The sequence below is a fragment of the Cebus imitator genome, unplaced genomic scaffold (assembly GCF_001604975.1).
Source record: "Cebus imitator isolate Cc_AM_T3 unplaced genomic scaffold, Cebus_imitator-1.0 Scaffold98, whole genome shotgun sequence".
Classification (NCBI taxonomy): domain Eukaryota; kingdom Metazoa; phylum Chordata; class Mammalia; order Primates; family Cebidae; genus Cebus; species Cebus imitator.
Window position 1 is genome coordinate 2,532,685 of NW_016107413.1, and position 16,182 is coordinate 2,548,866.

At 36.4% G+C, this 16,182-nt stretch overlaps 1 protein-coding gene across 19 annotated transcripts in view; it reads left to right on the top strand.

Moving 5' to 3' along the window:
* MTERF1 (mitochondrial transcription termination factor 1) overlaps positions 1-16,182 on the top strand; it is a 477,890-nt gene that overhangs the window by 189,826 nt on the left and 271,882 nt on the right. For 16 of the 19 annotated variants that reach the window (XR_005201539.1, XR_005201535.1, XR_005201534.1 and 13 more), the window contains exon 3: positions 7,098-7,210. The exons of the other annotated variants lie outside the window; for them this stretch is intronic. The gene's annotated coding sequence lies outside the window, so the exon portion shown is untranslated. The remainder of the gene's footprint in view (positions 1-7,097; positions 7,211-16,182) is intronic. 19 annotated transcript variants of the gene reach the window in all.

The following is a 16,182-nucleotide window of genomic DNA, read 5'->3' on the forward strand; positions in this document are numbered from 1 at the left end:
AAAGAAAAAAGTGGTTGCAAGAAAAAGCATATAAAATCAACTTTAAATTGTAGTAAAAATGCTCTGGAGGACATTGTCCATGTTAGTGTCCCAGAAATAAATCATACAGAAGAGATTTCTTTGAGAATTTAATTTCAGGAAAAGCTTTGTCTTTCTCAAGGTATCCTTTTAAATAATGAGAGCTATATAATTGCTTGGTTGTGCATGCTTGTCATCCTAGCTTCAAGAAGCTTTGAGCAAAATTTAAAGCTCAATTATAGCATTAATGTTTACTCTAATAGCTGTCTTATGAACATTTTATTTTAAAAGAAACCTGTTAGATTCTTACTCATATCTACTGTTGTAAGTCATATCAAATTTTTTTTTGGGGGGAAAGAAGCATTATATAAAGAGAAATAAAATAGTTGATGTACAAAAGTAAAAGAGGATAGGAAGAGAAAGAACCATCATCGCCATCATCATCATCATCACCATTGTCATTATCATTATTATTAGAGGGGAACTACTTATTAATGCAGGAAAAGAAACTGAGTCATTTTTACTTATATTGAATGCTTTAGAAATTATGAAACATTTTAAACAGAAAAATAGAGAGAAACATAGAACATGCCATGTACCCACTAATCAGATTTAACACACATTACTTTTGCCATATTTTCTTCAGATAAAAAATTCTAGAATAATAAAAATGACATATACAAAGTTCTCCCTTTGTCCTTTCTATTCCAGCCGTCTCCACTCTTCAGCTTGTCCTTACTTGGAGAACTTGCCTACCTGGGCATTATACATTACTGCACATGTCTTTTATAATTTACCTTTTTCTCCCAGGAAAGTTTTTGATTTTTAGCCATGTTGATCAATTTAATTCATGTTAATTGCTCAGTTCCCTTGTATAAACACATGATGTAATTATTCGTTCCTTTATGAGGACATTTAGGGTTTTTCCAATTTTTCTTCTACTGCAAATGGTACTGCTTCGTGTATGTCTCTGTGAGCACACGTCATAGAGTTTCTGCAGGGTCTCTGCCTCAAAGGGGAATTGCTGGATTACAGGTCTTAATTCATTCCTTCAGCAAATAATACACTGCCTCTTATGTTCTGGGCATCATTATAGGCAATCAAAGATACTACAGTGGATAAGGTGGTCAAAAATCTGTTTTTATCATGCTAAAATTCTGGGGGAAGGTACAGTGGATAAAAAGGTAGGCAATAAATGTGATAAATAAGCAAAATACAAAAAATAAGCAAAATACAATTATGTTAGACAGTGACAAGTGCTCTGGAGAAATAAAAACAGGGCAGGTGATAGGAAGTGTATATGTGAAGAGGCTTGCCATTTTTAATAAAGTGTTAAAGAATATCTCATTGCAATTTTAATTTTAATGTCTCGAGTGATGAGGAACATGTTTTCATATGATTAAAACTGTTCATATTTATTGAACTCCTTAAAAATTATTTTACTACCCTTTTGTTGATATAATCCTTTAAATTCCAACACTCCTTAAATATGTACAAACTAAAAGTAAGCATAAACTTATGCTTTCTGCTTTAATAGCTTGTAGCTATTATCAAAACAAATGTACAAATTACATCCAACTATCTCCTCTGTAAATTAACAAGCTAAATTAACATAAGTACTTTAATATGAAACATAGTGTTAGTGACTGTGGCTCAGGTTCTCTTGGGTTTGGTCTGCTTTTTCCACTGGGTGCTACAAAAAGATGCAATTTTCTCATTACCCTTTTCTGTTTGAAATAATGAAACCTGCATTCCTCCAGTGCACTGTGAAGTCATTTGATGCAAAAATCTTATTTACCTCTGAGTCTACCTCTGTTAATTGCTAAATAGCTGGAGTCAATTAAAGTGGGGCTCCTTGGCACCAATCTAACTGCAAACACAAAGGCCAACTGGACCTATGAGGTGGCATTTTGTTACGAGGTAGCCCCTATATTACCCATAATGTGCTTACTTTAGATTATCAGCAAAGTGAATACCCTAAATTAATAAATTCTCCATGATATATTTCAATAGAGAATGGGCAAATGCCTCCAAATGGGTCAGCAAACATGAGTTTGAGAAATTCTGATCTAAATCTAAAGGTTCTATATCTAAGCTCAAGGAGGATCATAAAATCTAACATGGTTTCTGGAATAGACTGACTTTTAGAGCACATAGTAACCCAGTTGGCTGAGTCATGTTTTAAAGAATTCTTTGGAATCTTTTTCCTTGGTTTGCCTAGTTTGAAACTGAACCTTATGTGAAGCTCAAGATGGGTTCCTCTTAATTATAGAAAAGACCAGGTAAAATTTGCTGTGCTATCCTTTTTTCTATGATGCTATCACTTCATGACCAGACTCCCTTGTACTTGCCTTCCCTCTCAGGTCAAAACAGGCAAGTAGTCTTCTTTTCTTACTAAATACATAATTATACATAGTTATGGGGCATATGTAATAATTTGATACATGAGTACAGTGTGTAATAATCAAATTAGGGTATTTATGATGTCCATCACTTCAGACATTTATTATTTCTTGATGTTGGGGACATTTCAACCCTTCTAGCTGTTCTGAAATATACAATAAATTACTCTTAACTATAGTCATCCTATTGTGCTTTTGAACATTAGAATTTATTCCTCCTATCTAACTTTATTTGTATACCCATTAACCAACCTCTCTTCATTACCGCCCTCACCTTAAACCCTTCCCAGCCTTTGGTAACCATTATTCTACTGTTTCTCCTTTTTTGAGATGGTGTCTTTCTCTGTTGCCCAGGCTGCAGTACAGTGGCATGATCTCGGCTCACTGCAACTTCTGCCTTCTGGGTTTCTCGTGCCTCAGCTCCTCAAGTAGCTGAGATTACAGGCACCTACCACCACACCAGGCTAATTTTTATATTTTTAGTAGATATGGCACTTCACCATGTTGGCCAGGCTGGTCTTGAACTCCTGACCTCAAGTGATCCACCCAACTCAGCCTCCCAAAGTGCTTGGATTGCAGGCATGAGCCACTGTGCCAGGCCTCATTCTACTCTCAACCTTCAGGAGATTAACTTTTTTAGCTCTCACATATGAATGAGAACATGTGTTATTTGCCTTTCTAAGCCTGGCTTATTTCACTTAATATAGTAACGTCCAGTTCTGTCTTTGTTGCTACAAGTTATAAGATTTCATTCTTTTTTACAGCAGAATAGTATTCCCTTGTGTTGCATATCATATATTTATTTATTTATTTATTTTTTTGAGGAAGGATCTCGCTCTGTAACCCAGTCTGGAGTGCAGTGGCATGCCATGGCTCACTGTAGCCTCGACCTCTTGGGCTCAAGCCATCATCCCACCTCAGCTTCCCAAGTAGCTGGAACTACAGGCATGTGTCATCATACTTGGCTAATTTAAAAATTTTTCTTTTGTAGAGACAAGGTCTCACTATGTTTCTCTGGCTGGTCTTACGCTCATGGGCTCAAGTGATCCTCCCATCTAGGCTTCATAAAGTGCCAGGATTACAAAGCATAAGCCACCAAGCTCAGCCCCACATTTTCTTTTTCCATTTATCTGGTGATGGACACTTAGGTTGATTTATATCTTGGATATTATAAGTAGTGTTGCAGTAAACATAGGGTGCAGGTATTCCTTTGATATACTGATTTCCTTTTCTTTGGAAAAATGTTCAGTAGTGAGATTGCTGGATTGTATGGTAGTTTTTTAGTTTTAGTTTTTTTTTTACTTTTTTTGAGAAATCTCCATGCTGTTTCCATAATGGTTGGTGCAATTTACATTCTCACAACAGTGTATAAGAGTTCTCTTTTCTCTGCATCCTCACTAGCATCTGTTTTTTTTTGTCTTTTTTATAAAAACCATTCTGTCTGGGATGAGATGGTATCTCACTGAGGTTTCACTTTACATTTCCCTGATTATATAGTGATATTGAACATTTATAATTTTATCTGTTGGCCATTTTTATGCCATATTTTGAGAAATGACTATTTAGATCCTTTGCTTGCTTCTTAATGGGATTATTTGTTTTTGTTTTTTGCTTTTGCCATAAGTTATTTGAGTTCCTTGTGTATTCTGGATATTAATCTTTTGTTACGTGTATAGTTTGCAAATATTTTCTCCCATTCAACAGGTTGTCTCTTTGCATGTTGATCATTTTCTTTGCTGTGAAGAAACTTTATGGTTTTATATAGTCCCATTTGTCTACCTATTTTTGTTTTTGCTGCCTGTGCTGTTGAAGCCTTAGCCATAAAATCTTTACTTAGACCAATGTCCTGAAGCATTTCCTTATGTATTCTATAGTTTTTTTATCTTACTAAGTCATTAATCCATTTTGAGTCAATTTTTGTAAATGGTGAAACATAGGGGTCCAACTTCATTTTTCTGTATATGGGTATCCACTTTTTCCATATTTCAAGAGGATAGCCTTTTCCGAATATGTGTTCTTGGCACCTTTGTCAAAAATCATTTAGTTGTAAATATGTTGCTTTATTTCTGGGTTTTCTATTCTGTTTTATTGGTAAGTGTGTCTCTTTTTCTACCAATACCATGTTGTTTTGGTTACTTTAGCTTCATAGTATGTTTTGAAGTCAGATAGTGTGATACCTATAGCTTTGTTTATTTTCTCAGGATTGCTTTGGCATTTGGATTCTTTTGTGGTTCCATAGAATTTTTGGATTGGTCTAACTCTGTGAAGAATGACAATGGTATTTTGATAGGGATTACATTGAATCTGTAGATTGCTTTGGGCAATATGGTCATTTTAATGATATTAATTATGATCCATGAGCATGGGATTTTTTTTATTTTTTGATGTCCTCTTTAATTTCTTTCATCAGTGTTTTGTAGTTTTACTTATAGATACCTTTCACCTCCTTGGTTAGAGGTTAAATTTGTTACTTGATACTTTTTTGGTAGCTATTCTAAATGGGATTGTCTTCTTGATTTCCTTCTCAGCTAGGTCATTATTGGTATGTAGAAATGCTACTGATTTTCTGTATGTTGATTTTGTATCTGCAACTTTATTGAATTTTTACTAAATCTGAGAAATTTTTTGGCTGAGCCTTTAGTTTTTTCTAGGTATAAGAGCATATCATCAACAAAGAGGGAAAATTTGACTTCCTATTATGTAATTTGGATGCCTTTTATTTATTTCTCTTGCTTGATTGCTCTGGCTACCACTTCCAGTATTATGTTGAGTAGGAGTGATGAAAATGGGCATCTTTGTCTTGTTCCAGTTCATAGAGGAAAGGGTTTCAGCTTTTTCCCATTCAGTATGATGTTAGCTTTGGGACTGTCCTATGTGGCTTTTATTATTTTAAGGTATATTCTTATGATACCTAATTTGTTCTTAGTTATCATGATGGGCTGCTGAATTTTATCAAATGTATTTTTGCATCTATAGAGATGATCATACAGTTTTTGTACATTCTGTTGATGTGATATATCATGTTTATTGATTTGTGTATCTTGAACATCCTTGTATCCCTGGGATAAACTCCACTTGATCATGGTGTAGTATCTTTTTGATGTGCTTTTGGATTCAGTTTGCTAGTATTTTGTTAAGAATTTTTGCATCTATGTTCAGTAGTAGAGATGTTGGCATGTAGATTTTGTTATTGTCATCATGTCCTTGTCTGATATCAGGATCAGGGTAATATTAGCCTTGTAATGAGTTAGGAAGAAATCCCTTTTCTATTTTTTGAAATAGTATGAGAATAACTGATGTGTATTTTTCTTTATAGTTTAGTAGAATTCAGCAGTAAAGCCATTAAATCCTCAGCTTTTCTTTATTGGGAGGCCCTGTATTAGTGATTCAATTTTGTTTCTCATTATTAGTCTGTTGAGGTTTTATGTTTTTCCATGATTCAATCTTGGTAGGTTGTGTATTTCCAGGAACTTACCACTTCCTCTAGGATTTCCAGTTTGTTAGTGTACTTTAGTTGTATCTCTGTGGTATCAGTTGTAATGCCTCCTTTTTCTATTTTCCTTTTATTAATTTGGGTCTTCCCTTTTTTTTCCTAGTCTAGCAAAAGTTTTGTCAATTTTGTTTATCTTTAAAAAAACTACTTTTTATTTCATTCATCCTTTACATGTTTTTTAGTCTCTATTTTGTTTAGTTCTGCTTGAATCTTTTTTATTTCTTTTCTTCTATTAATTTTGGATTTGAGTTCTTCTTACTTTTCTAGTTCTTTGAGGTGCACCTCTAGGTTGTTTATTTCGAATCTGCCTTTTTTTTTTATGTAGGCATTTATTCCCTCTTAGTACTGCTTTTGTTGTACCAGTACCATAGGTTTTGATATGCTGTGTTTCCATTTTTCACTTTCTTCCTAATTTCTTCATTGGACTATTAGTCATTCAGGAGCAAGTTATGTAATTTCCATGTACATATAAAACATTCAAGGTTCCTCTTGCTATTGATTTCTAGTTTATTCCATTGTGGTCTGAAAAAATACTTGATATGAATTAAGTTTTTAAAATTTATTGAGATTTGTTTTGTGATCTAACATATTGTCTGTTCTGGAGGATGTTCCATGCTGCTGAGGAGGATATGTATTCTGCAGCTGTGGGATGAAATGTTCTGTAAGGCCCATTTGGTCTAATGTGAAGTTTAAATCCAATGTTTCTTTGTTGATCTTCTGTCTGGATGATTTGTCCAGTGCTGACAGTGGGGTGCTGAAGACCCCAACTATTATAATATTGGAGTCTATCTCTCTCTGTAGATCTAATAATATTTGCTTTATATATTTGGTGTTAAAGTGTTGTGGGCATATATGTTTAGAATTGTATTTCATAATGGTATATAGAATTTTTTGCTTCCAGGACTCCTTGAAGTATTTCTTATAGGGCTAGTCTAGTTGTGATGAATTTCCTCAGTTTTTGTTTGTCTGGGAAACTTAATTTTTTCATTTTTGAAGGATAGCTTTGTTGGTTATAATATTCTTGTCTGGCTTTTTTTCTTTCAGTACATTGAATATGTCATCCAATTCTTTCTTGGGCTGTGAGGTGTTGGCTGAGAAATCCACTGTTAGTGTGATATGGATTCCCTTACATGTTACCTGATGCTTTTCTCTTGCTGTTTTTGTAGTTTTCTCTTTGTCTTTAGGTTTTGACAAAACCTAAAGTATGAAGTACTTTGCAGAAGACCTTTTTGGGTTGAATCTATTTGAGGATATTTGAGATTCTTGTATTTGGATGTCTATATCTCTTCAAGACCTGGTGAGTTTCTATTATTTAGTTAAATAGGTTTTCTATGCCTTTGCCCATCTCTTCTTTTGAAACTTCCCCAATTTGAATATTTGGTCACTTTATGCTGTTTATATGTGGCTTTTTAATTCTTTATTCTTCTTTATTCTTTATTCTTTTCTTTTTTTGGGTAGGGGGCTCTGACTTTGTTATTTCAAAGACCTATCTGCAAGTTTACATATTCTTTCTTCTGCTTGATCTAGTATATTGTTGAAGTTCTCAATTATATTTTTAAATTTTATTTATTGCATTCTTCAGTTCCAGGATTTCTCATTAGTTATTTTTCAGTCTATCTATCTTTTTGTTTAATGTTTTGTTCATATTGGGAATTGTTTTTTCCTGATTTCTTTCTATTATTTATTTTTGTTCCCTTGTATCTCCCTGAGTTTCTTTAGTATCACTATTTTTAATTCTTTTTCAGGCATTTCATAAATTTCCTTTTTGTTGGTATCTGTTACTGGATAAATTATTGTGTTCCATTGGAGGTGTCTTGTTTCCTTGCTTTTTAATTTAATTTAATTTTTTTCATTATTCTTGTATAAGGATACAAGATTCCCTAGCTTTTTCATGATTCTTACATAAGGATAGAAGATGCTGATATCTGCATATCTGCTGTAACAGTTGTCTCTACAAATTTTATGGATTGTTTTTCTTAGGTAAAGACTTTTTCCTGTAGATTATATTGTTTGTTGAGTAAGGTGATTTGGCTTTGATTTTGGGTTGGCACAGTATTATACTTTCTATATGATTTATTCATTTGTAATCAGTGTTAGTGGTGTTTGTCAGTTCTTCAGTGGCTTAGGCTATGATTGTTAGTAGAGGCTGTGGCAAAGCTTTGCCAGGGATGGGGATTCCAAGTGGTTCAGTCTTGGATGACAGTGGTCGAAGTGGCAGGTCAGGTGTGCAGATCCATGGCCCCCAGGTGGTGTACCAGATGTCAATGGTGGCGTGTCTGGGTGGGCTGGTCCTTGGGGCTCTGGGCAGCTTCTTTGGGTGCTAGCAGTGGGCCAGGCAGGTGGGTGGGTCCTCTCGCCCCTTGCCAGTGTGTATTGGGTCAGTGGTGGTGAAGGCAGTGGTGAGCTAATACTCAGGCCCTTGAGTATCATGCACAGGTGCCAGTGGTGGCATCAGAAGGCAGAGTGGGCCAGTCTCCAGGACCCCAGGTGGTACATGTAGGTGGGTGCCAGCAATAGTAGCAGCAGCAGGCTGAGTGGCCTGTACTTGGGTTTTTGGGAGGCATACATAATCACCAGCAATAGAGGGTGATTATTCTCAGGCCCCTGGACAAAGTACCTGGGCAGCTGTGGTGGCGTGGTGGGCCTATCCTCAGGCTACTGTAAAGTGCATGGGTGCCAGTGGTGGTGGATGGCAGGAATTGATCTCTCAACTCCTGGATAATGTGCTGGGGCCCCGGCAGCAGTGGCAATGGTGGTAGGCAGGGTGAGTTTGTCCTCAGGCCCCTCAGGCCATGTTTGTGGGTGCCAGCAGTGGCAACAGGGATGAGTTGATCCCCAGGCCTCTGGATGATATGTGCAGGTACCTGTGGTGGTGGCTGGAAGTAGGGGCCTGTCCTCAGTCCCCCTGATGGTGTGCACAGTTGCTCGCTGTGGTGAGTGGGGCACACAGTGGTATTTTAAATTTTATTTCATTTTTGGTTTATTTGCTGAAACATTTGTTCATTTGTGCTCTTGTCACCTGGATCACTTATTCAAGGTGGCAATGACTCAAGCTCTCCAATTTCTTTCATTCTTGATTTCTGGTATACTTGGGTGTGGATTCCTAGGGGTGAAGATTTAATGTAACTGCCTATCCAACTACAAATCAAATTCTGTTGCATGATTCACAACTTGAGTCATCAAATATTATTTTTGGCAAGTCAGGGACATTCTACAGATACTGAAAATAGACTTCACACTTAATACGTACTGATAGTGCTGACAGAAATGGCTTTATTGAGAATTTCTTTCTTTCTTGTTAGATGTTAATACAACTGAAAATTAGTGCAGGTAGTAAATTTTGCTCAAATAAAGGTAAGAAGTTTTACATTAAATATGTATTCATATTTATGTGTTTATGTGTATATGCTTATGCAAGTATATATGTATATATTTTAATCATGTGAAATTACAGCTTCTTTAGATCAAAAATAGACAGCAATATCATATGTTTCATATATGTATTTTTATATATTTTAGATTTTAACTGCCTTATGAAAGCAATAGCAAAGTAATGTCTAGTTTTTTTTTCCTTGAAAAGAGGAACAATCAAGCTAGTCACTTGTGTCCTAAAACAAAATTTTCTTTACAGTTGTTCCTCAGTATCATTGAGAGATTTTTTTTTTCCAGGATACCCTATGGATATCAGAATCCATGGATACTCAAGTCCTTTATATTAAATGGTATATTTTCATATAAGCTATGCACATCCTACTGTATATTTTAAATCATCATTGTTACTTATAATACCCAGTGCAATGTAAATGCTATGTAAATAGTTGTTATATTGTTTAGGCAATAATGACAAAAAGAAGGTCTTTACATGTTCAATACAGATACAACCATCATTTTTTTTCTGAATTTAAAAAATTCATAGTTTGTTGAAGCCATGAATACAGTACCCATGGATACATAACCCATAGATACAAAGGGCCAACTATATACAAAATATTTTAATCATACGGGATGATGGACCAATACTATAATAAGAATGTCTTGTCTCACAGAAAACTTAGAATGCTTTTGTCCTTCCTGTAGTTAATTCTTTCAGGGTCAGAGCATATCTATTGATGAAGGCTGACATCACCATTCTAGTCCACAGTATGAGATTTTTTCCCACTGAACTCAGTGATTTTTCCTTTTCTAACATTATTATAGTAACTCTGTATTACCTTGTTTTTAAATAAATTATAAACTCCTTGGGAACAGAGACCATATCTTGTTTCTCCACAGCCCTGCAGGATCTGTTGATTTAATTGAGGATTTGACTTGAAAAGCATTCCGAATAGGGTTTAATTATCTTAGTTGGTGGAGTGATAAGGAATGACAGAAGACAAAAAATGATGCATCTTGGGAAATCAATCAGAGATCATCCTGCTATCAGGAATTTACAGTCTCCATTGGGAGACAATGCAGCAACTCATGAGGGGTTTAGTGAGGTAAAATAATCTGTGTTGTAGATTCTCTTAATTGTTCTATTTCTAACAGAGTGATAAGAGGAAGCTTAATCTGCCAGATTGGATGTTCTCTGGCTAAATTGAGTGAAACAATCTTCATCTATTGATTTTAGTATGGCACTGATATACGTTTAACTGGTAAATAATAATAGTCTGCCAGTTACCTAGTTTGTGCACTTATATTGATAATAGGGTGGCATTTTCCTTGATAGATGAATTTGAAGATGTATGTAAATAATCTACAAATATAAAAATCCAATTTTTAGTATGTTCTAATGTTTACCAACACTATCTTCAACAAAATACGCCATATCTCAAAAGCTAATGATAATTTTTATCACAGCCAGGGAAAGACCTTCAAGTAATTAATGACAATATTTCAGCTAACAATTTTTTCTACTTTTGTCCTTTCTATTTTTGTAAGACAACTTAGTGCCCTAAAGAAGAAGAAAGATAATAGTTCACAATCAATGCTTATGGACCAGACACCTAATCTGAACTTAACCAAAAAGTCAATATTCCACCTTATCAGTGTAGAAATGTCAAGCATAGCAAGAGACTTGAGCAAATTTCCAAGTGATTTCTCTTTTTTATGTTTCAGTGTTCACAGCTATGTGGAAGGGTTTCAACATCAGATAAGACAAAATGGCCTTCGGGAGAAAAAAAAAGAGCAAATTACGATAGTTGCACTTGCCGAAACCACAGTTTATGAGAGGAAAGCAGACACTGGAGATGCATTCTATTCTCTCCTAACACATTCCCTGGGTCACCTTCTTGCCTGTGTGATGCTAGCACTTGATTGCTACCCATAGCCAGCAGCTTTTAAGAGACGGATAGCGTAAAATGTCTCCTTGCTGAGTAAAGTCACAATTTGTTGCCACGCAGTACAATTGACACAAATCATTTGCATTCTAAGTTTCCATGCTTGGGAGTAGATGTGTCAAGCATGACTAGAAGGACTGTGGTTCTACAAAACAGGAGCTCTACCAGGATTTCCCAGAAGTTATGGTCAGTTAATGTATAGAAAGAGGTTTTCAACATTGTAAGAGCTTCAGGACCTTTGTCAGAATTCCATCTCGCTCCACAGGACTCCAGCTAACCTCACCCACATAATGGCGGTTAAAAGTTTTATTTTGTTAGAAAATAATGTTACACTGGAAAAACCTATACTGGTACTCACATTTAATGAGATGTTTGGACTATCTGTCAGCATTGAAACATTTGGTTATGGAAAAAGAAACAACACAAGAAAGAAAAGTGGTGACTTAAATTGATAAATATGCATTGTTGCTAAGTGGCTTTTTAAGGAATTGTGGGTAGGCTTGACATTACAGGGAACATGAACATGGAGATCTGAAAAATATTGATAGAGAAAACATCATGTCAGCTGGGACTACAACTAGAAAGGACCTATATGAACTAGATTCACAGAACGGTGAGTCATAGAATTCACCAAGGGCAGTGACCAACCGTTTCAAACTATGTATATAATAAGAATCACATAAGTGCTTGTTGAAAATACAGATTCCCATGGCCTTCCCTCTGGAGATTCTGATTCAGGATATTAAAATAATTCATGTGGAGGCCATTACACTGAGGTGTCTCCATTGCTCTGGGTTTCTACTATAACAAACTGAAACCCAACTCAGTTTCAACAAGAAAACAACCAATCAGAAACTGCAAACTGACCTCTAGTGAGACTTTCTACTACAATCATTCAAATAAGGCTACTGATCCACTTTAACCAATAAAGTACTTTATTTGCCTTGCTTTATACGTTCACCCTAAAAAGCTTTCTCCTCCTGCCCCTTTGGTGGAGCCCTCTAACTGCTTGTGGTCTGGAGCTGCCCAATTCAGGAATCACTGAATGCTCAAATAAACTGTAATATTTTAATGTGCCTCAGTTTATCTTTTTTTTTTTTTTAAGACAGGGTCTCACTCTGTCACCTAGCCTGGAGTGCAGTGATGCAATCATGGCTCACTGCAGCCTCAACCTCCTAGGCTCAGGTGATCCTCTTACCTCAGTCTCCCAAGTAACAGGGACCACAGGCATGGTCCACCACACCTGGCTACTTTTTAAAAAAATATTTGTAGAGATGGGATCTACCTATGTTGCCCAGGATGCTCTTGAACTTCTGGGCTCCAGCGATCCTCTCACTAAGGCCTCCCAACCTGCTGGGATTACATGAGTGAGCCACTTCTCCTGACCTCATTTTGTCTTTCAACATGGAAGACTGTGGTGTAACTGGAAACCTGTATTTTTTTAACAAGATATTTGGAGATTTTATCATCAGGCAGATTTGGAAACATTGCTGTACAGCATCCTAGCAAAATGCAGGTTACATAGTAGGTACTCAGAAATAGGATGAATGAATGGAAAAAAGAAAAAACATAATGAGGATGCCAGAAAGGCAGTCCCAGCCCCTGATTTTGCTGCATGCTGCAACAGTGTGCCAGGGCTCCTGGTCTTGTACAGTTAACTCCCAGATGTGGGAGGAATGACCTTTGGAAGCAGCTAATGAAGGTTAGGTTTTTGAATGTCACATGGAATAATGTTCCTTCCCCTTTGTCCTTTGTTGGAATGCCATAGTGACATAAAAAGAAAGACTATATCATTAAGTTGAATGAATGCTAAGTGTTAAAAACAGAAAGAACCATGGATAGGCCAAAAACCTGAGTCCCACTCCCAGCCCTGTGCCTCATTCCCCCAAACTCCTCTGAGGTAAGGGGTTGCCCAGGCTGTCTGCTCACATCTGTCCCCTTTCTGGATAAGCTGGACAACTGGGTCCCTTCCTCCTTCAAAAGCTGGTTAGGGGCCTGCACCTGTCCCTGGGAATGGGGGTGTCAATGGTGGAAACGTCAGATTGGTAGTGGCTGGAGCAAGGGGCAGGTGACATGATGGGCCGACAGGTAGCAGGGTCTTCAATACTGACTTTTTAAAAGATGTAGGTACTACATTCAATGAATGCAACATTACTATAGTTTTATTTTAATTTTTTGATTTTTACTTTAGGTTCCAGGTTACATGTGCAGAACAATGCAGGTTTGTTACATAGATATACATATGCGATGGTGGTTTGCTGCATCTAATAACCCATCACCTATATTTTGAGCCCTACATGCATTTGCTATTTGTCTTTATGGTTTTCCTCCCCTCACCCTAGGCTGACAGGTCCTGGTATGTGTTGTTCCTCTCCCTGTGTTTGTGTGTTCTTATTGTTCAACTCCTATTCATGAGTAAGAATATGCGGTGTTTGATTTTCTGTTCCTGTATTAGTTTGCTGAGGATTATGGCTTCCAGCTTCATCTATGTCCCTGCAAAGGACATGATCTCATTGCTTTTTATGGTTGCATACTATTCCATTATACATATGTACCACATTTTCTTTATTTAGTCTGTTATTGATGGGCATTTGTGTTGGTTCCATATCTTTGTTATTGTGAATAGTGCTGCAATAAACATACGTGTGCATGTGTCTTTATAAGAGAATGATTTATATTCCTTTGGGTATATACCCAGTAATGGGATTGCTGGGTCAAATGGTATTTTTGGGTCTAGATCCTTGAGGAATTGCTACACTGTCTTCCACAATGGATGGACTAATTTACACTCCCACCAACAGTGTAAAAGCATTCCTATTTTTTCACAGCCTCTCCAGCATCTGTTGTTTCTTGACTTTTTAGTAATCACCATTCTGACTGGCATGAGATGATAATCTCATTGTGGTTTTGATTTGCATTTTTCTAATGATCAGTGATGTCAAGCTTTTTTTCATATGTTTGTTGGCTGCATTAATATCTTTTTTTGAGAAGTGTCTGTTCATGTCATTTGCCCACTTTTTGATGAGGTTGTTTATTTATTTCTTGTAAATTTGTTTAAGTTTCTTGTAAATTCTGGATACTAGATCTTTGTCAGATGGGTAGATTGCAAAAATTTTCTACCGTTCTGCATTCCGTAGGTTGCCTGTTCACTCTAATGATAGTTTATTTTTAATCTTAAAAATAAAATCAAGTTTAAAAGTTTAAAAATAAAATTAAGAGTAAGTGAGAAAGCTTCAGTTGTCCACATCCCTGCCACAGACTGTTGTTATCTGAACCACAGGAGAGTTCCTCTACACACAAACCCTGACACTAGCATGTGCTGTCATCTGGAGACCCTGCAAGAACATTGCACCTGACAGAGAACTCGCACTGTGTCATTCAAACCCTGCTGAGACATGATCAGCTGTGGTAGGGACCCATTTTGAGAGTAAACTATCATGGAACTGTGCAGAAGCTCTTTAGTTTAATTAGATTTTAAATATGTCCATTTTAGCCTTTGTTGCAATTGCTTTTGGCATTTTTGTCATGAAGTCTTTACCCATGCCTGTGTCCTGAATGGTATTGCCTAGGTTTTCTTCTAGGGCTTTCATGGTTGTAGGTCTTATGTTTAAGTCTTTAATCCGTCTTGAGTTAATTTTTGTGTCAAATGTAGGGAAAGGGTCCAGCTTTAGTTTTTTGCATATGGCTAGCCAGTTTTCCCAGCACCATTAATTAAACAAGGAATCCTTTCCCCATTACTTGTTTTTGTCAGGTTTGTCAAAGATCAGATGATTGTAGGTGTGTGGTCTTATTTCTGAGGACTGTGTTCTGTTCCATTGATCTATATGTCTGTTTTGGTATCAGTACCATGTTGTTTTGGTTACTGTAGGCTTGTAGTAGAGTTTGAAGTCAAGTAGTATAATGCCTCCAGGTTTGTTCTTTTTGGTTAAGATTGTTTTGGCTACACAAGCTCTTTTTTGGTTTCATATGAATTTTAAAGTAATTTTTTTTCTAATTCTCTGAAGAATGTCAATAGTAGTTTGATGGGAATAGCATTGAATCTGTAAATTACCTTGGGCATTATGGCCATTTTCATGATATGGATTCCTCTGAGCCATAAGAATGAAATGTTTTTCCATTTGTTTATGTCCTTTCTCATTTTTTTGAGCAGTGGTTTGTAGTTCTTGAAGAGGTCCTTCATGTTTCTTGCTAGTTGTATTCCTAGGTATTTTATTTTATTTGTAGCATTTGTGAATGGGTGTTCATTCATGATTTGGCTCTCTGCTTGTCCATTGTTGGTGTGTAGAAATGCTTGTGACTTTTGCATGTTGATCCTGAGACTTTGCTGATGCTGCTTATCAGCTTTTGGAGCTTTTGAGTTGAGATGATGAGGTTTTTAAAATATAGGATCATGTCTGCTAACAGAGACAGTTGGACTTCCTCTCTTCCTATTTGAATACGCTTTATTTCTTTCTCTTGCTAGATTGCCCTGGCCAGAACTTCCAATACTATGTTGAATAGGAGTGGTGAGAGAGGGCATCTTTGTCTTGTGCTGGTTTTCAAAGAGAATGCTTCCAGTTTTTGCCCATTTCATATGGTGCTGGCTGTGGTTTTGTCATAAATAGCTCTTATTATTTTGAGATATGTTCCATCAATACTTAGTTTCTTGAGACTTTTTGACCTGAAGAGATGTTAAATTTTGTTGAAGGCCTTTTCTGCTTCTATTGAGATAATCATGTGGTTTTTGTCATTGGTTTTTTTTATGTGGTAGATTACGTTTATTGATTTGTGTATGTTGAACCAGCCTTGCATCCCAGGGATGAAGCTGACTTGATCATGGTGGATAAGCTTTTTGACGTGCTGCAGGATTCAGTTTGCCAGTATTTTATTGAGAATTTTCTCATCGACGTTCATCACGGATATTGGCCTGAAGTTTTCTTTTCTTCTTTTTTATTTGTGTGTGTGTGTGTGT